General features: G+C 47.0%; 2 pseudogenes; both read right to left on the bottom strand.

Annotated features, from left to right (window-relative positions):
• Positions 1-4,464: 4,464 nt before the first annotated feature.
• Positions 4,465-5,631, bottom strand: LOC136290310 (DNA/RNA-binding protein KIN17 pseudogene; annotated as a pseudogene).
• A 3,936-nt stretch (positions 5,632-9,567) lies between these two features.
• LOC136290309 (RNA-binding motif protein, X-linked 2 pseudogene) lies at positions 9,568-11,188 on the bottom strand (annotated as a pseudogene).
• Between the last annotated feature and the right edge of the window lie 14,337 nt (positions 11,189-25,525).

Genomic DNA, 25,525 nt, shown 5'->3' with positions numbered 1-25,525 from the left:
AAAAAAGGCCTGTAAAATGGTATGAGAATTTGCATTATATTTCTCCCAGTCAGCTACTCACATACAGGTGCCTCATGAAAAACAATTAGAAGGGCATGCTTAGGTGAATACAGGACAATACTGATTTTTCTTATCTTAATTGAAGCACTTTCTGACAGTAAATTAACTAAAGAGACCATCGGAATCACAGGACATCTCAAATACATGAAGACTCATGAAAAGTGTTCAGGAATGAAGTGCTCTTTAGAGGCTCACATATTTTCTGCTTTCCCCCTAACAAAGGCAAGCTTAAAGATTAATGTTCCAGTAAGAGCCATAGCAAAATAAACTCCTCAGAGATCCATGGTAATAATGTTTACTCACACTCACAGAAATGAAAGCAGAACCCAGTCAACATATTTTCACTGGCAAACTCCTGAATGTTTTTGCTAACTGCTGTAGTTTCAACTAATAAAAATATTATGACAGCGCAAAACATTCATTTATCTGGTATTTAACTAAGCATTAATTTATTTTCAAGTCCAATGTGTCAAAATTACAATGCTTGGCACACAAATGTTTCTAGAGAAGAAATCGTAGTAGTAATCATTGCAGAAATAAAGAAAACATACTAGTCTCTGGATATCTTGTTGAAGAATACATCAAAAGCAGCTAAACTCTGTTTCTGAATGCACTGAAATGACAATAGGATGCATAAGCATATTATAGAGGCATTTCCAAGCAGCCTAGTGGTGAAGGCCACTGAACATTTAGGAATTAGCATTGCACAGAGCAGCTGTCCTGGCTTGGCACATTCAGGTGTGTGCTGCAGTGTGGGTGCAGCCTGGTCATCTTCATCCTGCACACATCCCTTGGTCTCAGGATGAGTCTAACCAGCGAAGTTTAGTGAGGAATCTGTTGTCAGCTCCCACTCAGAGCAGGTGATTACACCAGCTGCATGGCCTTGCCTTTATCTAGGAGTGCAGCGAGTTCTCATGAGAACATCTTTTTGTTTGACAGTAGAAATGATTGATAGAAATGTTTTCAGGCAAGAGAACCCTATAAGAGCCCAAAAAACCACGGCGCCGGGTAACCCATCCACCGACGAGACCAACACAGCGTGCTGCGCCCCGACTGACGGCAACCCCGACCGACCCCGCACCGCCCGGCGTTCCCAGCTCCGGGAGAGTCGTAAGATTATCCGTAGTTCTTCCCTCTTAGCTCTGGCCATGGGGGTTTATTCGACACTCCAGATCGTGTGGGGGCCATAGCCCCAGGCATCACTCCCGGCCGGCTGCAGGCGGGATCCCCGGGAAACAGCGCTCCGGAGCGGGCACGGGGCACCGGGAGGGATCCCCTGGAAACAGGGCTCCGGAGCGGGCACGGGGCACCGGGAGGGATACCCGGGAAACAGGGCTCCGGAGCGGGCACGGGACACCGGGAGGGATCCCCTGGAAACAGGGCTCCGGAGCGGGCACGGGGCACCAGGAGGGATACCCGGGAAACAGCGCTCCGGAGCGGGCACGGGGCACCGGGAGGGATACCCGGGAAACAGGGCTCCGGAGCGGGCACGGGGCACCGGGAGGGATACCCGGGAATCGCCGCTCCGGAGAGAGCACGGGGCACCGGGAGGGATACCCGGGAAACAGGGCTCCGGAGCGGGCACGGGGCACCGGGAGGGGTACCCGCGAATCACCGCTCCGGAGCGGGCACGGGGCACCGGGCGGGCCGGGGCTTTGCCGCGAGGGCTGCGCTGTCCCCGGGCTGTCCCCGTGGGCGCGGCACAGTGAGAGACCGCAACCCCACTGCCGGCCGGGACCGAGCGGCGCTGACCCGAACACGGCCCGGCCTCATCCCCCCCGGCCGGCAGCCGCGTCCCCCGGCTTGGGAACCTGCCGGCACAGCGGTGACTCCCTCGGTGGGGGCTGCCAGGGAGGAGCGGTGCGGGACGCGGTCACCGCCCCGGGCCGCTGGCAGAGGCGCTGCTGCGAGCACGGGCTGGGGCGCGCCGTCGGGAAAGACGTGGCGGTCCTTCAGGGCCGCTCTTCTTGGGAGCGGGAAAGGGGGGTGATTTTTGGTGTGGGGAGGTGTCTCTTTAGCGTCCCAGCCTTTCCCAGCTGCGCCGCAGGAGAAACGGGATGAGGGCGGCGGGCGGCCCCTTCCCGGGATGGCTGGCTGCTGGCATATCGGCAATGGGTTGTGGCTCTTGTGCAGCTCATCTGTTGAGGGCATCCAGACCCTGAGTGACGGAAAAATGTGGCCACTGCACCAAGAATAAAGTGATGAATGTTAACCTACTGGGGGGAATGGGAGAAGCGCGGGGATGAGGGGGGAAGGGGGGGCGGGGGGGCGGGGGGCGGGAAGAGCAGAAAAATTGGATTGAGAAGTTTCTCGCAGCCTGAAGGCTGCCCAATTTATCGCGGGTGACGACCATGCAGGTTAAGTACCACTGGTGAGAAATGCCCGATTTAGCGCTTATTCCTTCAGGGTGTCAGGAAAAATTCACAAACGCCAGAGATTTATATCCAAAAAGGAGACAGAGGAGTCCTGCAACTTTATTCGAATAAATTGAGAGAGGCCACTGGGGCGAGGTTTCAAAGGTTTTCTCTTTTTATCCTAAACTCCCGGCCGCATGTTGCCCTCTTCCTTTCCCCATTCATTGGCTGAGGAATTAGGAAGGTACAGCCCACCCCAACCATCTACCCCACACCATGCCCTTGAACCTGTCATTTTACCCCAAAGTTCAGAACGTCAGGCTTGTGCACACCCTTGACTGTTTCAGGAGCCCGGCTGTCAGGGATCTGCAACAAACCTGTTGCAGTAGAGACATTAATACCCATTTCAAAGACGGTAACACCCATACCTTCACCCATCAAATTGTTTGTAAAGACATTAGCTTTCTTCTCAAGGGCATCACCCCATCAAGCCCAGGTACTGGCTGTGGGAGACGTGTGGGTGCTGCACTGTGCCAGCTCCACTCCATGGCTCAGACTGCATGGCTGAGGGGGCTGTGGGGCCATCATCCTGGACCATAACACAGGGCTGATAATGGGCGCCTTCCCTCTGGCAGAGCCCTGCTAGGGCTGTGAGAAACAGGGTGGACTGTGACGTGCAAGTGAGTAAAGTTTGGGAGTGAACCTGCAACAGTACAGGGGCTGGCAGCTGAAATGAAACTTTTTTAAAAAATTCTTCCGGCAAGCGCCCTGCCAGGCTGTGCCTAGGCTGCAGATGAGCAGCACCTGGTGTTGGGGGAGTGTACAACCCTGCCTGTGATGGCTAGTGCAGGAACATATACATGTTGTGGGCCCTGTGGGACTGCTGTTTCCTTCTAACAGGTGTCTTTTTTCGTGTCTGTTTCAGCAATGCATATTTTATCAATGTGCAATTAACTCCGAATTAATTGTGAGAAACAAGGCTCACTCTCTAAAATTTTTAGAAGTTTAATAAGTTTATCCAACCTGGAGTGCTTGGCAATCTGCCAAAAGCACGTCATTGTTGTAAAACAATTGTCTTACATATTTTTCCTTACATTGATTAAATGCATATTAACGAGGATTATATATATTCAAACATTCCTGTGGTTTCACATGTTCTGGGAGTTCTTTTGCTTGGTTTTAACCTTTGACTTGTCTGCAAGCAATCCTGTAGTTAAATCAATATATTTTATTTCTTCTCGACACTCCATTCTGTTGTTTTGACACTTCCTGATAACTTGAGAGTCGGTAGTAAGTTTTTCTCTAGGTTTCCTGGTTCTTGTCACTGTTATCTTATCATTCAGGTAAGATAGTCCACAAATACATTGAATCAAGGTAGCTATTTCACACCATAATTTGAGTTCAAAGTAAATAAAAGTACTTAACATAGTTTCTATTTGAATATTATGCAAAGGTCCAAGCTATAATACATTTATCACACTACTATTTAAAAATTACACATGGCCAGAACGTTGGCCACAAAAGCTCATAGATTATACTATATTAAAGCAGTTAAAAGGGGTTACAAATGGAACTAAATAGAAATATTAAAATCGTTGTGATCAATAATAACTTGCAAAAACTAATCATAAATGCAAAAGCCAATACCTATATTGTCATTTATTAATCATTTGCAAAGTTCACTCTACTGCTTTTTAGATGGTGAAGGCACACTGAGGAAAAGCAAGAAACAAAACTCCAGAGTCAATCAATCCAAACCAAAATAAACCAAAAACTACTTATGTGGAAGACGGGGGGTGGTGGGGTGTGGGGGTGTAACAAAAGGATAGAAGAGGTAATGATAAGAAGGAGTATGACCTAAAGGCTCAACAGAACTTCACAGCATTTAAATTTAACAGCAACTTAACAGCACTTAACTTATAACTTAATTGTAACAATTTAGCAAAGGACTAATTTAGGATTGACTATACTACAGTCTTGTGTCTGCCTGAAAGATGTCAGACAGAAGATTTTGAGAACCAAAATCTTCTGTGATCCATGACTTGGCACCTCAGGCGAGTTTGGAAACATCTTCATACAGAATATCTTTGACTCTGTGCCCTTTAAAAGGTCCTGAGTCAATGGTTACAGTCACTGAAAACCTCTTTTCATTGATGGATTCCAAAATGCCTTCATTTCCTGTGTACTCACCATTTAATACCATCACTTTCTTGCCTGGTGCTGGTATTACAGTTTCTAAATGTATCTGATCAAGCTTGAGTTTGTGTCCAGAATCAATCACCCTCACAACTGCTGCATACTTGTCAATCACTTCCTTAACAACTGCCTTCTTCTTGTGGTACTTCTCTCCAAGCTTTTTTGTCACAATTTTTACAATGATTTCAGGCTGTAACCAGTAGTCTCTTCGAGATGTTCTTTTCTTCTCCTCTTCAAGCTCCATGATCTCATCCAGTGCAGATTTCTTCTTTTTCTCTTGAGGCTGACCAGAGCTATGAGCTGCTTTTCTTTTAACTGCCCCCTCCACCATCTTAAGTGCATTCTGTCTAAGGACACTTGTTTTAGAAGATGCTGCGACTGAAGTACTAGCTCCTTTGTTTAAATTAAATGTAACTTTTTTTTCTTCGTTTTCTCTGTTCAATTCAGTGTAGACTGGCATTTCCAGTTCTTTCCCCTCCAAACCTCTTCTAACTTGTCGTTCAATGAATTTAACAGTTTTTTCTTCATCATCAAGGTCCTGTTTCTTCTTCCTCTCTTGTTCTTGCTGCCTGCGAATGGTCTCCGGGTCCCTGTCGATGTACTGAAGGTACCAGCCTTTAGGAGTCTCATCAACCTTGCAAAGACCTTCTCTTCCCAGCCATCTTGTAAAATCAGTCAGTGTCTCCCATTGTGTGGCATTCATGTGGATGTGCTCTCGGTGGCTGATGTATTCATTGTACACAATATTATTGTGGACCCTCTTGGTTCCATATCGCCTCCTGAGCAATTCTAGGAAATCATTTTGGAATTCCTCAGAGAAGTAATCCATGAATTGCTGAGGGTTTTCAGAAGCCAGCAGCATCTGCTTCTGGTGGGACTCAGACATGCAGTGGCACTTGAAGCCATTCTCATCACGGCACTGCTTCTGGCACATCTGGCAGTACCAGCGCAGCTTCTGCAGCCCCTTGGACTTGATGCGGCTGGCGATCGCCTTGGGGCTGAGGAAATCTGACTTCCCCATGACACCAGTCCTGTGCTGAACCCACTGTCGGTGCCAGTCCAGATCCCGCCTCCTCCAGAAAAGGTGGAGACCAATTACTAAATAGCAATTTACTTACAGGCCTATCTTACTTTAAAATATTAAAGTGTTTAATAATGTAGGAACGTAAACTGCAGGAAAAACAAAAGTCTTCCAACAATGTGCTGGTTTGAAAGCAAACCAGTGGGAGATCCCAAGTCAGAACTACAAGTAAACAGGAAAATTAAAATAAAATGCAGTAGTACAAAAGCACTGACAGAGTCAGAATACAACCTGACACCTTATCAGTCGGTGTTGGTAGCAGTCCAATAGTGGCTGCAGTCTTCCTGGAGTGACAGATGTGGTTCTATTGAAGCAGTGATCCTGTGGAAGGATGTCGTTTTCCTTGGAAGGTCCAATGGTGAAGTAGAAGGGTCTGGTCTTCCTCTGGGAATCCAGTGGGAAAAGGCTGACTGTGGTGTTCCAAATCTCAGATTATATCCAGGTAGGAATGCTTGGCTCCTCCCCCTGGGTGGAACATCTCCCAATGGGATGATGTAATTTTATCAGTCATGCAGTGAGCCTTAATGGTCCATTAACAGAAGATATCTGTTAACAAGATAACAGAAAAGAGGATGGGTGGTGGAGGAGATAAAGAACATTGCCCCACCTTGTTTTAAGGCTGGCCCATTAACAGAAGACACCCATCCCCTCCCCAGCTGGTTTCAACGGATGGGAATAAAATACATGCTTTTGGTTACATCTTGCATTGCAACTCAAGACAGGGGGATATTGCCCCAGGGATTTAGAAGGGGAGCATACTGTGACTCCCAGCCTTCAGCTCTTTACCAGATCCTCCCTGGTCAAAGGAAAAGCCCTGTCACAGCCAGCAGCACAGGCAGTGTGGAAAACCCTGGCCCAGCGTGGGGTGAGAGGCAAGGGGAAGCTTCCAATGATAACAAGAGGCCAGTGTCTTGGAATCATTGATAGAGAGGGAAGTCCAGGCTGGAGTGGTCTCATGTCCTTGATCACTTCACTGATCTCCCCCAGGTCACGAAGCAATCTCCAGGAGCCAGAAGTCTTCTTGTGGATGATGAACACTGGTGAATTCCAGGGACTATTCATGGGTGTGATGTGATCTTTTTCCATTTGCTCCTTTACCAGATTTGTGAGGGCACTCAGCTTTTTCTCTGGTAAAGGCCATTGATCGATCCATAAAAGGTTATCAGTTTTCCATGACAGCTTTAGAGTGTGGGTTTCGACATGGTTCCCATCAAAGGCCCACTTCTAGTTTTGCTCCCCACTGGGACAGTACATCTCTCCCCCATACTGTGATGGGCTTCTGCACCACAAACTGACCGATGGTTGCTGTCTTCCCTTCAGGACCTGTAACAGTAATCTTGAATTCACTTTGCAGACACAAGGTAGCTCCTCCAATTCCTATGAGAGCACCCATGGGTGTCACCAGATTCCACTCGCTCAGCCAAAACACATGAGAGATCAGAGTGATGTCTGCCTCTGTGTCAAGTATTCCTGTAATGTTGACAGTTTTATCAAGGTGTGCCAGACTGCACGTCAGCACTGGCTGTTCATTGCCGACATACTTTATCCATAGGACATTAGGCACTGGGACAGAACTCTTAAAAGGCATTTCTCGGTAAACAATTTGCTTATTTGTATTCATTGGCAATGCAATAGCAATAGCTATTGCTGTTCTTGGTTTAATCACCATTGAAGCTTTGTAAGCAAGAGCTAAAATCATCAGCTCTTCATTACAGTTTGCTGAGACAATAGTTGGAAAAACTGAAAGTCCAAAAATTCTGTTACTGTCTGTGGCTATAATTAGAAAGTCTTGTCTTTTTTGTGAAGCACCAGTAACTTCTATAGGAATACATCCATGGCAAAAGTTTTTTTAAAAATATATTCATTTGGAAGTTGCCACTTTGCAATGTGTCCCTGAGGGTAATAAGTCGCTGTGGCTTGGGAGATAGCTGGTGGTTTCACAAACTGCACCTGGCTCGGATTTTCCCCAGGTACCTTCAGGTTGTTCAGGCGTTCCTGTCATTGAGCCGCCATTCTTTGTTTCGCCACACGACGGCGCCGTGCGCTCCTTTTTGGGTTTCCCGTCGGAGGTTTCCCATCTATGCCAAATCCAGAGCGACAAAAGTTTGCAAAATGCCTCCTTTTCCTGCACTGAGGGCAAATGTTAGCTGTTTTTACATTTTTTGCAGCTTCACAACAGTCCTTTTTCAAATGACCAGGCTTCCCACAATGAAAACATGGCCCTTTAACTGAATTAATTTGCAAAGCAGTGAGGGTTTTCTCAATAGTTTTTGTTTGAGCATCAAGGGCTTTTTCAAGTTGTTCCCCTGCACATTCGCTTGCAATATAGCCACGTGTAAAGGTGTGCTCAGCCTACTACAAGCAGACAGCATTTGTAGAATTGAGGGAGGATGTTCTGGCAGAGCTAAGATGACCCTTTTACAATCCTCATTTGCATTAGCAAAAGCAAGGCTTTTAATTAACTGGGAGTGGGCTTACTCATCAGGACATTGCCTTTGAACTGCCTGGGTTTGACAATCTAAAAAAGCACCAAAGGATTCAGTTTCTCCTTGTCGAATTAGAGAATAAGCATTTTCATGAGTTCCTGCAGGTTGGACAGTTAAAAAAGCCCTCTGGGCTGCATTTTTAATATCTCCAAGCACAGCCCGAGGCAAAGTCTCAGCCTGGTCTTCTGATCTGTCATTTGGAGCGTTGTCAGCAAGTTTCCCAACTGTAAGTTGAGCATGAGGACCTCCAGCATACTCATTTATTAAAAAAATATGAATGGCGATCTAATACTGATATTCAACTGTCCGTTTGAGACAGACAGGAGCTCTCTAACAGTTTAAAGTTAGAAAGTGTATGTTTATTACAGCATCGGGAAGCATGCAGGATATCTCCCAAACACACGCCGCAATTTACAGACAGTCACAGAGTCCTTTTATTTACAAAGATGTTGAATACCCAAAACACAAATACATATTTATAACCCCTGGTACATCCCATTCTCCACTTCTTATGGTGTCCTGGTTTAGGGCAAATTTGGGAGGAAACCTCCAAATGGGGTTCCTCTGTATTTTCTGATTTTCCTCATCCCTCGACAGATCCATTTCCCACAGATTCCTATGACGTGGTCACCTTTCACTGGCACTTACAGCTTCTGCTGGGAGTCCACCCAGTAGGCAGTTGTCCTGGACTGACAGATGTATTCCTATTGAAGCAGTGGTCCTGTAGAAGGGTATAGTTTTCCCCTGAAGGTCCAATGGTGAAGTAGAAGGGTCTGGTCTTCCTCTGGGAATCCAGTGAGGAAAAGGCTGACCGTGGTGTTCCAAATCTCAGATTTTTATCCAGGAAGGAATGTTTGGCTCCTCTCCCTGGGTGGAGCATCTCTCAATGGGATGATATAATTTTATCAGTCATGCAGTGAGCCTTAATGGACCATTTACAGAAGATATCTGTTAACAAGATAACAGAAGGGAGGATGGGTGGTGAAGGAGATAAAGAACACAGCCCCATCTGTTTTTAACAGATGGCAATAGAATACATAATTCTGGTCACATCTTGCATTGCAAACAAAGACAAACAACATTTTGTAAGTTAGAAAGGCATGGCATTACTTTATTACTTACAATATTACTTTATCTGGCCAGGATGTTGTTGTGGCCAGGATACACCACAGTAATCACCTCATCCACACACAGCATGGAGAGCCCTGTCCTAGGGTCAGATGAGAGGCAAGGTGAAGCTCCCAGGTGAAAGGCCCAGCCATGGCACCCCAGGAGCTCAGAGCAGGTTTGGGCAGACTCAGGGCCTCCCTCACACCAAATGCTGACCCAGAGCTCAGCAGCTGCTGGAGTCTCTGCCAGAACCCCGCTGCCTGTGCCTGGAATGGGGCTCTCAAGATCTTCCTCCCCTGGAAGACAAGTCTTGCCAACTGCTGTCCTCCTCACCCCTCCTGCCACCCTCCTCCTTTTTCTCCCACTCCTCCCAGGAGCCACTCTGTCCCCTCTGCTTCTGGCGGTTCTTGTCCCCCCTCCTGTCTGTGTGCCACTGGTGGCACCTCTGCTTCTCATCCCGCCGTCTTCTGCTCCCAGGATTCCTGTCAGAGCTCCTGCCAGCATAGTGCTCATACCCAGGGTCCTTCTTCTCCTTCTTGATCTTGACCCTGGGATGGGGCTCCTCTGTGCTCACCTGCTTCCCAGCTTGTGGGCTTGACTTTGACTGTTCTCCTCTGCTCCGTTGCTTCTCCTGCATTTTCATGGGCACATCCTCATCCTCAGACAGGGAGTCAAACAAAGTGTGAGGTGGCATTTTGACCCCACAGCCCTTGGCATGGAGGGCTCCGGTCACCTCATCCCAGTCCTTGGACTCCCTGGGGGGCCGGTAGTTGGCCACATGGTCCACGCGGATGGTCCGTCCCTTGATCTTGATCCCATTGAAGTTATCCACAGCTAGTATGGTGCTTCTCTGGTCCTCATAGCACAGGAAGCAGAAGCCCTTTGACTTCCCAGTCCTCTTGTCCCGCACGAGGTTGATGTTGACGACCTCGCCGTACTGCGAGAACACGCAGATCACGTCGCCCTCCGTCAGCTGGTAGTGCAGCCCGCCCACAAAGATCCAGGCGCTGTCCCTGTACTCCGCGTGCCACGACACCGCCTCCTGCACGCCCAGCTCTGCCTCTCGCACGTTCAGCTCAGTGATCAGCTTCACCTTCGTCAGGGGGTTCATGTCTGGGGCAGTGCACACTGCCACTGCACTGCAACTAAATGCTGGCTGCAGTCCTTCCAGAGTGACAGATGTGGCTTGATTGAAGCAACAATCAACTCTTCCTGCAGAAGGGTGCAGTCCTTCTCTGAAGGTCAGGTGGTAGTGCAGATCGGTCTGGTGTTCCTCTGGGGCTCCAGTGGAAAAAAGCTATGCTGGTGTTCAAAATCACAGGTTTTTATTCAGGAAGGAATGCTTGGCTCCTCCCCCTGGGTGGAGCATCTCACAATGGAATGGTGTCACTTTATCAGTCATGCAGTGAGAATCAAATGGCCCATTAACAGAAGATATCTCCCTAGAGGGAGGATGGATCCTGGAAGAGATAAGGAGCATGGTCACACCTGGTTTTATCAGCTGGGCCATTAACAGCAGATAGAGAACACTCCCCCACCTGGTTTCCACAGATGGTAACAGAATACACACTTTTGGTTACACCCTGCATTTGCAAGCCCAGACACACAAATTTCTCTCTTCTGTGCTTAGCTCAAGTTTCCACTGTGGTTTACCTTATGGCAAGTTCCTTCCACTGGGATCCTGATAGTCTTTGAGATAGGCAACTGTGCTCCTTAAGTCCTTGCCGACCTCTGGAGGTCCCTTCCAACCTCAGCCATTCTGTGACTCTGGGAATATCCCTTTGGTCTGTTAGGGTCAGCTGTCCTGGATGTGTTCCCTACTAACCTCTTGCCCATCCCTTGCTTATTCCAGCCTTTGGGCCAAAAATGATTCACATAGAACCTGCTCCCTTTGGCTTGGAACCGAGGCCACCCCACTCTCTCTGCCATGCTTACTTGACCAGAACTGACCTCTTGTCCTCAGAAGAAAGTCCCTTCCCCCTGCCACCAACAATGATGTGGGGTGGTAGAGAATAACCTCTGGCTCCTGGCCACATGCCCATCATGCTACTGCAAAAATTACCCCTGTCCTGGCTGGAAGCAGGACAAATTGACCATCAACGGCCTCTCTAGGTAACCTGTTCCAGGGTTTCACCACCCTCAATCTAAAAACATTTCTTTCTTGTATTTAGTCTAAATCCTTTAGTTTAAAACCATTACCGTTTTTCCTATCACTACAGGCCCTATTAAAATGTTTGTCCCCATCCTTTCCTGGAGTTCCCACTTATGTGTTGGAGTTGTTGACCACTCTGGGATCTGCTATTCAGTTCTCAATCCACCTCACTTGTGTATTCATCTAACCCACACTTCCTGAGTAAGCCTCTGAGGATGCTGTGAGATGCAGTGTGGAAAGCCTTGCTGAAGCTGAGTTAGAAAATATCCACTGCTCTGCCTTCATTCATCCAGGTTTCGTTGTAGAAGGCAGTCAGATTGGTCAAATATGACTTCTCTTCAGTGAATCCATGTTGACTACTCCTTATGACTTTCTTATCTTCTGTGTGGCTACAGATGGCCTCCGTCACCTTTCCGAGGATTGAGGTGAGACTGACTGACCACTAGTTCCCAGAACGGCCTACTACATATTCCCCCTTTAATGTGTGTCTTGTAAGGCCCAAATAAAAGGACTTTACAGTGGTTCATATACTCTGGGCTGGACACGCGGAAGAAATACAGATCAAATATTCTCAAGAGGTCAAAACAAAAAAAAGTTTACTAGCAAACTTTAGAAAAATCGGGGAACTCCGGAAAAAAGGTTTACTACAACATCCAATCAACATAAAACTTTTCTCACAACGTTAATTTTACCCTTTTGACTTAGCAAACTTTAAATCTGTTAAATTACTCAAAACGTTTTAAGAAGAGGGAATTAGAAGAAGAAGAAGAAAGAGAAAAAGACAGAAATTATATAGAAAAGCAGATCTTTAGCTACCAGCTCCTGGGTTCCAGCAGTGTTCAGATGGAAACTCCAAGAGGAAGATAGTGTCCAGATGAATGTACTGGCCTCCTGCTCAGCCTTAAATATTCCTTGGCCTTCATGGGCCTTCCCCTCAGGTGGGTCTTCTGGTAATTTGGCTACCCAGGAGCTTGGTTAGGACAGAGTGGGGCACTGCCTCTCATGTGTGCCAGATTGGCAGCTTTGCCAGGGTGGGATACAGGCTCTAGGGCTGGGAAGCTGTGAGGCAGTTCACTGCCTCACCACAGCAAGGCCATACCTGCCCCCTTCCATGCACATGTGCATCCCAAAATGTCTCGAGACCTCAATCTTTCCAGTCTCTGACAACCACTCAGTGGCTGAAGATATTGACTGGGACTGTGACCGAAACTGGGAAAAAAAGAAACTCTTCAACATTTTTTCAGCGTTAGAGTGTAGCAATGGGGAACAAAGACACATGGATCTCCTTGCTTCTTCCAAAGAAGATCATTTATTGTAACAAAAGGAACCCTTTTATGTTCTACACTTAACCCAAAACAAGCACCCATTGTCTGCCTGCCACTGCAGTGTTGCTGTTCATGCATCCCCTTACCCAACCACCTCTCTGATCACATGGTGTCCATGCATCTCCCCAGCCAAGCACTGCCTCATGCACAAGGCATTGCTATTCCTGGCAATACTAAAAAGGTTTTGTCCTACTGCCTACCCGGCTTCCAGTTGAAAAGTCCCAGTAGAAGGGAAATCTTTCACATGTGTGAATACCCAGTCCAGCAAAGCACCTACCTTAGCATCGGAGATATCTGTACTTTGCCAATGCAGGAGCTGCCATAACAGGTCTCATCTCCATCTTTGTTCCAGAGATATTTTTCCTCCCATAATTTCTTGATTTCTCGTGTTGTTTTTTATTTCATATCTCAAAATGTTCTCCGTGCCCAGCTGAGATCTGAACAGCAGCTAGGACACGAGACGAACCCCCCACAGTGGGACATCGCATGCCCTTTATACAGAAAGTTACGTATCACCTATTTACACTTAAGTTCCAGTACCTATCACCTGTACTAAAAGGGTCAACTCTATTCTGACCCAATCTCCTTAAACTACTTTGTGCCACCATCTCCAGAAGATGGAGGCCAGGGGAGAAGAAGGAAGGACTAAGGGCAAAACCCTAAATCCTCCATCTTGTCCCCCATATACCTATATTCTAAAAATTCAAAACTACATAATTTTTCATCTTATGCTAAACTAAATGGCTTTTTTCATAACTTTGTGGTTTGTAACTCTTCTCTCAATGTTGGAAGTGGTTCCCATGGACTGAAGTCAAAGGCACTGTCCGCCTGGGCTCTGTGCCAGGGTCTCCAACCTCCCTGTACAGCTCCAAAACCCCCCTGTACAAATTCCAAACCACCCTGTACAGATCTTAAACCCTCTTGCTCAGGTCCCAAACCTCTCTGCTGAGGTCTGTGGCCTCCCAGGGCACCCAGAGGAATGTCCTGGACTCCGACAGTCGCCAGTCTGGTGAATAGTTTTTCCCGGGGAGGAATAGGCTTTTGTCTGGGTTTACTGGAATCTAGTGTTTAGATGCATATTCTTGACGAGAAAGGTGAGATTGATATCAGGCGTTGAGTACTCGGCCAACGATCGCTGATGGCGGTGCTTAACTCCATTACCCATGGGCAACACCCTCTTTTCTCTCTTGAGTGGGTGATTCTCAGATTCCTGGCAGAGGTGCTGCTTCCAGGAATTCGACATTCCTTAGACTTAAGAATATGGCTTTATACACTGTATCATGACAAACACGAATTAATTCCTAAAAATCTACCACACCTCCTATATCAACTGGGGGTAGCTGATGGCTCTCCCCTTCCCCATCTCCAGTAGGAGCCATGGGGGCTGCCTGCTGATAGTGGGCAGAAAACCCTGCTGGCTGCTGGCCAACATCATTGCCTTCCCGTTCCTGCGCAGCCTGCCACAGCTGCAGGAAGGGAGGATTTACCTTGCCACTGTGCAAAATGACTCCTAGCATAACTCTCACTGCGGACAACAGGTTAATAGTCGTTTTGTCCTTTTTTGTTGCTCTGTGGCACAATTCCCTCTTTGCTTCTTGCCAAAATGCCTGCTCAAATAGGACATGGGTTTCACAATGTGGAAAGTTACACCGAACCCACAAAAGCAGAGCTTGAAGCTCCTTTTCAGAAATTCCTGCAGGATGTGCAGACATGACTACCCATAATTTGGATAGGATTTTAAGTCAGCCCAGGGAAACTAACCCCCCCCCACCCCCCCAACCCCCCCCCCCCCCCCCATGTCTCTGAATCTCAACTGGTCTTACCAGAATTGAAGAACTCGGGTGCGGGTGTTGTCAAATTTGATTCGGAGGTGTCCTGATCGCCTGCCAGCAGTTTTCAGGGTCACAGAATTCAGGCGCCTTGAACTTCCACGGCTCCGAGACGAATTTGAAAGTAGCTGGTCTGTCCAAAGATCTTCCCCTTCTCTTTGCAGAAGCTGAGGACGTGGCTTCTCGCCTTCAGAAGGCTTGGTGGGTCCACTGGGAAGCACTCAGGGATGCCAATTCTTAAGTTTAGTCTCCTCATCTGAGATTTAGGTGGTAAAGAGTTTTTCTGTCTCTGAAAGGCCTGACCCAGGTCACAAGAAAGAAGTGGAGTCTTCAAAGACTGGTTTTCTTGATTTCTCGTGTTGTTTATTATTTCATATCTCAAAACGTTCTCTGTACGCAGCCGAGATCTGAACAGCAGCTAGGACACGAGACGAAACCCCCCACATTGGGACGTTGCATGCCCTTTATACAGAAAGTTACGTATCACCTATTTACACTTAAGTTCCAGTACCTATCACCTGTACTAAAAGGGTCAACTCTATTCTGACCCAATCTCCTTAAACTACTTTGTGCCACCATCTCCAGAAGATGGAGGCCAGGGGAGAAGAAGGAAGGACTAAGGACAACACCCTAAATCCTCCATCTTGTCCCCCATATACCTATATTCTAAAAATTCAAAACTACATAATTTTTCATCCTATGCTAAACTAAATAGCTTTTTTCATAACTTTGTGGTTTGTAACTCTTCTCTCAATGTTGGAAGCCATTCCCAGGGACTGAAGTCAAAGGCACTGTCCTCCTGGGCTTTGTGCCAGGGTCTCCAACCCCCCTGTACAGCTCTAAAACCCCCCTGTACAGATCTCAAACCCCTCTGTACAGATCTTAAACCCTCTTGCTCAGGTCTGTGGCCTCCCAGGGCATCCAGAGGAATGCCCTGGACTTCGACATAAATAGTTACATCAATTTGCCATAATTGCAAGGGCCAAAGGCCACAAGGGTTGACCCAGACCCAATACACCAATCATACTCTGGCATTGTGGACAAGTTGTGACAATTCCCTGAACATCCTGTAATGATATTCCAAATTGTTTATGTAAAACTTCTGCACCTTGGTGAAAAAACTTGTGAGCCCTTCTAGCCTGACCAAATTTATCAATGTTGGGAGAAGCAGAGGCCCAAAGTGGCACCACCAATTGGTCAATGTTATAAATGAATCAGCCAATATAATAATTAAAGAGAACTTATTAAATAATCAAAGTATCAGTTTTGAAAAAGCCTCAAGCAAAACAGTGCTGAGCCTGGTGATCAACACTGGGTGAACCAAATTCAGACTCTATCGCTCCAAATCCCCATGGTTCACCCATCCTGCTTTCACAGGGTCCTGTTTTATACATTTTCTGGCTGAGCAGGGTACAGGGGGATCTTCTCACTTCTCTCGTTGACCTTATCCTTTTAGCATATTCATGTATTTTTCTTTTCTTGCTGCCAGTCTGATGAAAAGTTTCCTGGAATGGGTGAAGAATTCATCTCCTTACTGGAATTCTGTTCTGGAATAAACATCTTTGATGACGAATATTATCTTATCATTGATGCATATCGAATGCATATCACTGGGGCCTTGTCAGACGAATAAAAATCCTTTGGAATAAACATCTTTGGAGACAGCTTATCCCTGTTTGGTATCTGAATCCTTCTTCCCTTATCACCTGATGCAAATTGCTTTTTCCCCCATCACTGGCTTTGGTTACACGAATGCTGTAGTTTTTAAACTTTTTGCACAAATTATTTTGCAGCATATATTAAAGTCAGCCTTCTCATTTCCTAAGGCTGGACCTTCTGTCAAGCCAGAGTGACTCTGTATGTAAGTAAAAAAAATGGGTAATAAAATTATCCTGCTTGCGAGAATTAAGCAAATCCCACAGCTGCTCCACAATTGCTCCAGCTCACACTGGAGTTCCACCATGTCTGGCACAGCAGCGCTCAGTGGTGGAGTCACTTCATTCAATTCAACTTCATTCAATAGTCCACAGTCAATCTCCATTCTCCATTAGATTTGCACACAGGCCAGATGGGGCTGTTGAAGGGTGAATGGGTTTTGCTGACCACTCCTTGGCTCTCCAGCTCAGGGATCATCTTGTGGATGATCTTGATTCATCTGATACTGCTGTCAGTGCACTGTCAAGGTGTCAAGAGGTACTCGTTGCTCTTCTACCTTCAGGAGTCCTACTGCAGATGGGTTCTCTCATAGTCCAGGCAAGGTGTTCAATTGCTTAACGCCCTTTGCCTCCAGAGCAGCTATCCCAAAAACCTATCTGAGTCCCTTAGGGTCTTTGTAATAGCCACTCCTGAGGAAGTTTATGCCTAGAATACAAGGGGCCTCTGGGCCAGTCATACTCAGATTTTTCTGTCACTCCTTCCCGGTCAGGCTCACCTCAGCTTCCAACAGAGTCAATTCCTGTGATCCCCCTGTCACCCTAGAAATGGAAATTGGTTCTGCCTCCACATGTCCCGATGGCATTAGAGTACACTGCGCCCCAGTACCAACCAAAGCTTCATATTTCTGTGGTTCTGATGTGCCAGGCCATCAAATCCACACAGTCCAAAAGGCCCGGTTTCCCCGTGCCTCTTCCTGGCTAGAGGCAGGCCCCCTCTAGCACTGGTTATTATTTCCTTCCTGGGCATATATTATATAGGTTCCTTCAAGGGGATTCGACAGAGCATCCTCACTTCTGTAATATCTGGCAGCTTGATCATGGCAGGCCGAGGCTACTTTCATTTTAGTGGAACTCCCTCGGTTAGTGTTTCCCGAAAGTCACAGGGGAAACCCCGATAAAGGTGGGAAGTTGGCAAGAGCAAACGCAGATACGATCAATGTGATTAATGCTACGTTTCTCCCTTTATTGTGTAAAGATGGCAGGTTTTATACACTCTACATAGTTTACAGTTACAGGTGAATTCTCGTTGGCACACGACACAGGGAAGAATGCAAACACTTATTGTTTAATAAACTCTTAAGGCAGCTACTGTGTCCACACTAATTACTCTACTTGATAACTACTATAAAACCCTCTGACCCTTGGTAACACCTTAAGTTATAATTCTAACTGCACCACACTCCTGGCACTGAATTTCTATCTGCGACACAACCTCCTACAGGCCTCAGTGCTGAGGCCTAACGGCCTCAACAGTGCAGCCCAGTCTGGGTGATTCAACTACACCCTGTATCTCCTACAGTTTCCCTCTTTGAGTTGATGCACTTGATGCCTTAAGCTTTAGCTTTCGTATTTGCAGATTCTGTGCTGCCTAGGGATGCAGTTCTGAGCCCAATATTAAGTGCTAGTAAGCTCCCTTCACAGAGTAGGGAGACAAAAATCCTTTTCCTGCTGAGAACCAAGGACAACTTTCTGCCCAACAGCATAAACAGTGGACTGAAGAGAAAAAACAAGAAGGGCGAGACCTCACAACCCAAAGCTGTAAATGGACAATTAAACCCCAATATGCAAATATGTCTGCTATAGGACATGAAATGAACGACATGCACACAGTCAAGTCATCAGGGCAAAAAGAGGGAATTTCATTTTTCTGCTTCGGTTTATATAGATTTTGGACAATGATCATGGATTGGAGGATAAGGTTGCCACCTCTCCAACCAAACTGGTCAAATTAGAAGTCCATCTATTGTCCCTCCTCAAGAGAGGAATGATAAACAAGAAGGACAGTTTACAATAACATCATTTTGCTTACATGAAAACAAAAATGTTTACATCTATGAGAAACTCCACTACAAAAATGCAAACATCAGAAGGCTGGAAAAGATCAGGGCAACATTTCACCCTTGCTCTATTTAAAAAAGAAAAAGAAAAAAGAAAAATGGGCAACGTTCAGTGTCTGCTTGTGGAGGGACCATCGGAGTGATCACTCTCATTGTCTGCGTCTAAGCCATCACACGATGGTTCATCCATTTGATGACTTTCATTTTGGTCACGGTCTCCAGTTTGCCTATCAGCTGGATTTTACCTTTGCAGTCACAGGTCAGGAGAAACACACTTTTCAGGTACCCAGTGTACCCCAGTATCTGTGGATACACACGCGTACCCACACCCCAAAGCAAGAAAGTCATAGGGACCTTCCCACTGCTTGGTGACTAAATTCCACACCTAAACCTTTGCTTGAGGCTGATGTGTCTCGTCTGAAGCCTGTAGCAAAAGGTGATGGTTCAAAATGACAGGATAATTAAAATTCTGCAGCACCGTAAGGTGATTGATGGTATACAAAGCTTTTGCCAACCGACTGTGCGGAGTTTCACCCTGCATTTCCCATTTTTGTTTTTGAAGAACCCACTTTAGAGTACCATGAGCGTGTCCTACAATAGCTTGACCAGTCAGAGAATGAGGGATACCAAACTTGTGTGACACACCCCACAACTGCAGGAACTGCGGCACCTTCTTTGAGGTGTAAGCAGGACCATTGTTCGTCTTCACAGCAGAAGGTATGCCTAGAACAGCAAAGGCCTGCCTCCAGCGGGCAATGACATCACAGGTCTTTTCTCCCGTGTAAGCAGAAGCCCACAGCACAGATGGGAAGGTGTCGACAGTGAGATGCACATACTTGAACTGGCCAAACTCGGCAACTTGGGTGACATCACTCTGCCAAAGCTCCAAGGCCCTAAGGCTTCTGGGGTTCACCCCTGCTGGCAAAGGCACAGCAAGCGCATGACAGTTGTCACACGACTCAACAAGGTCACGGGCCTCAGTTGGCGTCAGCTCAAATCGCTTCGGCAAGGTATGTGCCTTCTGATGGAAAAACCCATGCGATGCCTAGGCCTGTGAGAGTGTATCAGGCTGAGGTGCTACCCACGCTGGGTTAGCCAACTTGTCAGCCCTCACATTACCTTCCGCTACGAACCCTGGCAAAATGGTATGACTCCTCACACGCAGAATGTGGTACAAACGGGTGAACCCGGGCCTAAATGGCACACCACAGGGTCTTCAGCAAATGAAACAAAGCAGCACTGCTGACTTCCTTCAAAACTGAATGACCCAACCACTGTGCTATGTCAGCCACATAGGTGGAATCCGTGAGGAAATTGAAAGGTTCCTGGGAAAACTTTTGAAATGCCTTGACAGCAGCCCTCAATTCAACCAATTGGGCTGACCCATCCTCATGACCTTCCAGAACCCACCACTCAGATCCATCCTTCCAAGTAACAGTGGCCTTTCCTTTCCTTCCAGAACCATCAGTAAAGATGGTGGGTCCTTGCACTGGGTCCTGACTGTTTTTGGGCAGCAAAGAAATTTCAGTGAATTTTGCCACTTGCAACAGCTTATGGCTGGGCAGATGATAAGTTATGTGCCCTGAAAAATTTTTCAGAGCACTTTGCAGAGAAATACTGTTTGCAAAGCTCCAGTCAAAATCCTCCCGCATTACCGGGAGTATGATCTTTGCAGGATCCGCACCCAACAATTGCAAGCACCATTGCCTGCATTTAATTATCAATTGAGCAACCAGCTCAAACAATGTGGTTGCTGTCTTCTGCAGCTGATGGGGCAGGAAGACCCATTCCAAGACATGCAAGGGATCAGACCATTCATCATCCCATTGGCCAATGATACGTGTAGGATGCAAATCTGTAGTGGTGATGAACACAGTGACATCCATGGAGTGATCAATGTGATAAACTTGGTGAGCAGAAACAGCTCGCTGAACCTCCTCCAGCACCTGACGTTCCTCAGAGGTCAATGTGCGAGGCGACTTCAAATCAGAGTCTCCCTTTAACAAATTAAACAAAGGAGACAGTTGTGCTGTGGTCAGTCCCAAATACTGATGCAACCAGGTGATGATGCCCACCAATTTCTGGGCATCATTCAGTGTCTTCACCGAATGCACAAATTGCACCTCTTGGTGTTGGACCGTACGTTCCAAAATTTTGACCCCCAAATATTTCCAAGGAGGTTGTTGCTGAACCTTTTCTGAAGCCACCAGCCGCCCATGAGAGTGCAAAGCATCGAGCAACTGTGACTGTATCCTCAGCAACTCATCCTGGGTGGACGCAGCCACCAATATGTCCTCCATGTAGTGATAAAAATGTGTGCCAGGAAACTGCTTGCGAACTCCAGACAAGGCTCGGGCCACATACCATAGGCATATGGCTGGGGAGCTCCAACACCCCTGGGGAAGCACCTTCCATTGATATCTCTGTGCAGGCTCAGCATTGTTGATTGCTGGCACCGAGAAGGCAAATTTCGGTCTGTCATCGAGAGGCAAAGGAATTGCAAAAAACAATCCTTCAGATCCACGATGAGGACTGGCCAATCTGCGGGAAGCATGGTGGCTGACAGCATACCCGCCTGCAACGTCCCCAAGCTCTCCATCACATCATTCCCTTTTCGGAGGTCTTGTAACAACCTCCATTTCTCAGACTTCTTTTTGATGCAGAAAACAGGAGTGTTCCAGGGACTGGTAGAAGGCTCCAGATGACCCTGGTCCAACTGCTCCTGAACCAAGTCACAAAGGGCAACTAGCTTGTCTTGAGGGAGAGGCCACTGGTTGTCACAGATGGGTTTTTCCACCAGCCACTGCATAGGAGGTGTAGGACACTCTGCGCCCTTCATTGCAGTGGCCCCCATCAAAAATCCGTCCTGTTGCACACCCCCCATGCAGCCAGAGCATCCCTTCCCCAGAGACTGGTACGAACTTCAGACATGACATGAGGCCAAACTGTCGCCATCTGTCCCTCCGGGTTCGTAATCATTACAGCCCTCTGGTTTGCGTAGCATCGTGCCGTTCCTGCCAACCCCAAAACAGATTTCTGCACCTGATCCAAGGGCCACTCCAGGGGCCAAGCGGCAAGTGAAAGAATCGTGATGTCTGCGCTGGTGTCAAGGAGCCCATGGAGGCAGATCTCTGGTGGTGTCACACCAGGGATGGACAGGGTACAGATCTTCTCAGGATGGTTTTCGGTCAGGACAGCGGTCCAGTGAACCTCAGGTGGCCCCATAGATCTGAAGATGCTGTCTTCCCACAACCAGTTCTCTGCTTTGTGAACAGAAGACTTAAAAGGCACAAGCTGAGCGAGTCTGGTCCCTTTGGGGATAGTGACAGGGTGTGGAAACCATGGCATAAGTCTGTCCAGTGAAATCCACATCAATGAGTCCCCCATGCACAATGATACCCTGAGAGATGGCACTAGATCTCCCCATGAGGAAAGCACTTATGCCATCACCCAAGGGACAAAAGGCATCCAAGGGAACCTTGTGCACTCCATAAGAGTCTAGGACGACTGTTGCTGCTGTGCAGACATCAAGACCTGCTGAGCTGCTAGTGCTGGCTGTAAGACGTCCAAGCAGACCTCCATCAGCTCCGGGGCTTGGAGAGAAGCCTGTGTCTGAGCATGTCTCCCCCTTGTGCTTCATTCACCGTTTACCGAACTCTACAAAGGCTGACCATTACCTTGAGCTGTCGCCTTTCGCGTTGATGCCTCGAGATTCAGGTGGTTTAAAGTCTTTTGCCTTCTGAAAAGCCCTGAGCCAGACACAAGAACAATGTGGAGTCTTCAAGTTCTTGTTTCTCAAAGTTTCCTGCTTTGTTTATTACTTCTTATCTTACAATCTTCTCTGTTCCCAGCCAAGGTCTGTGCACCAGCTCGGGCACCAGGCGACTCCTCCTCCGATGGGATGTTGCTGCCCTTTATACCGATTATTACGTATCCCCTATTTACAATTACATACCAATACCTACTACCTATGCTAAACAGGTCATCTCTACTCTGACCCAGTCTCCTTGAACTGCTTTGTGCCATCACCACAGCAGAAGATGGAGACGAAGAAGAAGAACCCAGGGCATCGGCCAAAATCCTCCATCTTGTCCTCATTCACGTCCATTCTAAAAACCCAAAACTACAGAATTTTCCACCCTGTGAAAGGCTAAACTACTGTCTTTCACACCCTTGTGACTTGCAATTCCTCTCGCAGTCTTGGAAGCCGTTCCCATGGACTGAAATCAAAGACAGCGTCTTCCTGGGCTCTGTGCCAGGGTCTCCAACCCCCCTGTACAGATCCCAGACCCCCCTGTACAGGTCTCAAATCCCCCTGTCCAGGTTTCAAATCCTCTTTCTCGGGTCCCAAACCTCTCTGCTGATGTCCCTGACCTTCCAGGGAGACCAAAGGGATGCCCTGGACTCCAACATCTCCCCCTCCTGTTTGCACCAAAAACACCTCTTTGTCAACTCTGTCCATGGTTTGCCATATGCATTGAAGCAAACATGGCACAATCATGAGAAGAATTACAAGCTCAAATAAGATATATACAGTTGTTTTCAAAACATCCTTCCACAATGGTTAAAGGTCAAACAAATCGAATATACCATTCATCCACGATCCAGTTACCTCTCCAAGTTTGTTCACACTTTCTCACAATTGCTTGATGCTCTCATGAATGGATTTGGAATGATCTGACAGGTTCATGCAGCACATCCCTTCAAATTCCTCACACTAGCATCCATGTGCCAGCAATAGATAATCAATTGCCACTCTGTTTTGGAGACTCGCTCGTCCTGCACTGTCAACGTCCATCAACATGTCGCTCAGTGCAAGAGAAGTGGCTCGGGCATGCTTGCTCAGCCAACAACCCCTCTGATCCAATTGTGTCAAGGCTACTCCTGATGCTGTCTGGGGTGAGAAAAATGCAACCACAATTCTCTGCACCTTGTTCCATGTATGAACATTGTCATCACAATCTGTATCGTACTGTCTGATAGATCTTTTTCCTCTATATTTTTGCTCTCTCAGTGATGTCATGTTGGGTGTTAGCAATGAAAGCCTTCCAATGCTGCATGGACCACCTTTGACATTTGCAGGGATTGCAGGCCAAATCCTGTCCCCACAAATGAAAAAGATTCCACTTGGCAATTGCACTGGAACATGGTTGGATGATTTGTTCAACATCTTAATATAATTACACCAAGACGATGCATTTCTGTAAAAGTTGTGATTTGGAGTGACATCTACTGTTTTGTTTTCTGCCACTCCAGAATGATTGAATTTTATATAAAAATTCATTCTTGACCGATCCAAGAATTTCCAGTTCCTGAGGTTCAAAAGGAACCTCAGGAAGGAACTTTGTCCAAACATCCCATTTGTCCACTGGATTTAAAATGGACTTTGAAATTGTTGGAGGGATGTTTTCTGGAATCGGCCATTGGCTCACTGGCAACCCCACTAAATGAGTTTACCCCACCTGGAGCGAGCCCACAGCTCAGGCTCCATGTCGCATTATCTACGCCTGCATCTGCACGCGCCGCAAGTGTTTCTGAGGTTTGTAGTGTTATAAATGATTATTAGCCAATCTGATATCAAAGAATTTTTTTAGCCATTTCCAAAATCAATCTGAGACAGCCACAATAAAATCGGACAACATCGATCAAATGCTGGGTGGACAGAGGAGCAGCCGCAACGGTGCTGTCCCACCTCATCCACAGATGCTGGTTTTCGGCGTCCAGATTTTACACAGTTTTTCTGCCCAGAGGCAATGTCTATTGTGAGTCTTTGTCCAGCCCGCATATTCATGTATTTCTTTATTTCAGAGTTGAGTTTTGAAAGAATTTCCTGACAGTATGAAAGGTGTTCCAGGAACTGGGTATTGGGATGCTGACCTGTTCAATCTCCGGACGTCCTACACCTAGATTGATATCAGACATTGATCAGCCATGAAGGGGAGGCCCACCCTTTTTCTTACCTTCTTGGCAATCGTACTGTGCCTGATACTTCAGGATTCTTGTGGCAGTTTGTCCCTTCAGTGCAATCTGCAGGCACTGTTCACATTCCTTCATGGGGGTCAGCCTCTGCGAATTCTCAGGGTAAAACCCACCTGCTTGGCTCAGGACTAGGCTCAGGACTATTAGGATTCCCCACCGGGATACTCCTCTGCCTTTCCCTTGGCCCACGGGGTAGCAACCAGCAGCAGGGTAGCCCGTCTTCTTGGCAGCAGGTGGATGCTTCAGGGGTCCTATTTGTCCGAACATCTTTTTAAAGACCCCCCATCTGGACAACCTGATAGTATCGGTAAGGCAGGGTACTTTGTTTGTCCTTCGGCACTCAACTGCAAGGACTTTCACCTCTGCATCCAATTTTCCTTTTATTCCCTTTTTCTATATTAAGTACCACTCTGGAGAGTCTAACTCCAGTAAACCCACATGAGTAGCAAGCACTAAAAGACGGCTAGTCTCCTCTTGTTTGTCCTCCAAACACTTAGTACACAGACCCCTTACTTGCAAGGGAACCCAAAAATAATGGGAAGTTTGGGCGAGAACAAAACGCAGATCCGACCAGTATGGTTAATGCTACATTTTCCGTTTATTCCATCTAAAATGGCAGGTTATATACATTTCAACATAGTTTACATTCACAGGTATATTCTTATTGGCATATAGCACAGGGAAAAATGCAAACACCAATTGTTGAACAAACTCTTAAGGCAGCTACTGTGTCCACACTAATTACTGTACTTGCTAACTACTAGAAAACTCTCTGTCCCTTGCCAATACCTTAAGCTGGAATTCTAACTGTGCCATAGACTTGGCACTGAATTTCTACCTGTGCCACTAACTCCTACAGGCCTCAACGATGAGGCCCAGTCTGGGTGATTCAATTACAGTCTAAATACAAATCATGTCCACCCTCTCTAAGAAATTCTGCTACAGTAAAAACCTGATAAAGCCACAAGCAAAATGCAGTTCCGATCCCAGGATCGGAGCTGGGTGAACCACAGATTTGGCCTCTATCGCACCAAATCCCCCCAGTTCACAATTTCGGTTTTTGCAGGGTCTGCTTTTATACAGTTTTTGGCCTGAACAGTGGATTACTTCATACATTTTTGTCTCTCTTGTTCCTCTTGCATATTTATGTGGTTTCTTTTCCTTGCTGCCACCCTGATGAA

The sequence above is a fragment of the Chamaea fasciata genome, unplaced genomic scaffold (assembly GCF_029207755.1).
Source record: "Chamaea fasciata isolate MVZ Bird 193981 ecotype frontalis unplaced genomic scaffold, bChaFas1.0.hap1 SCAF_5, whole genome shotgun sequence".
NCBI lineage: Eukaryota > Metazoa > Chordata > Aves > Passeriformes > Sylviidae > Chamaea > Chamaea fasciata.
This window is presented reverse-complemented; position numbering and strand designations above follow the sequence as displayed.